A 334-nucleotide genomic window follows, 5' to 3' on the forward strand; every position below is an offset into this window, starting at 1 on the left:
CGTCATGAGCACGGGACGGCAGTGTGACGTGTCCATCCGTAAGTGCTCGGGGCCCCAGCAAGGGAGGCACAGCATCGCCGTCGCCCCCCCACGGTGTCACGGGGACACGGTCCTCGGGCGTCCAGGTGAACCGGTCCGGGTTCCCGGGGGCGGGTGGCCCTTGCGTCCGCAGCCCGCATTCTGTCATTGTGCGGGGCGCCGGCGTTCGGAGCCTCTTCCTCGGAGCCCGTGGGACAGCCGTGCCGGGAGCCGGGAGGGTGAGTGTGCAGGGCCAGGCACGCGCTCTCCGCACGGCGCGCCAGGGACTCGCGCCTCCCCGGCGTGGGGGTGGGAG

This window comes from Pteropus alecto, unplaced genomic scaffold (assembly GCF_000325575.1).
Source record: "Pteropus alecto unplaced genomic scaffold, ASM32557v1 scaffold74, whole genome shotgun sequence".
NCBI lineage: Eukaryota > Metazoa > Chordata > Mammalia > Chiroptera > Pteropodidae > Pteropus > Pteropus alecto.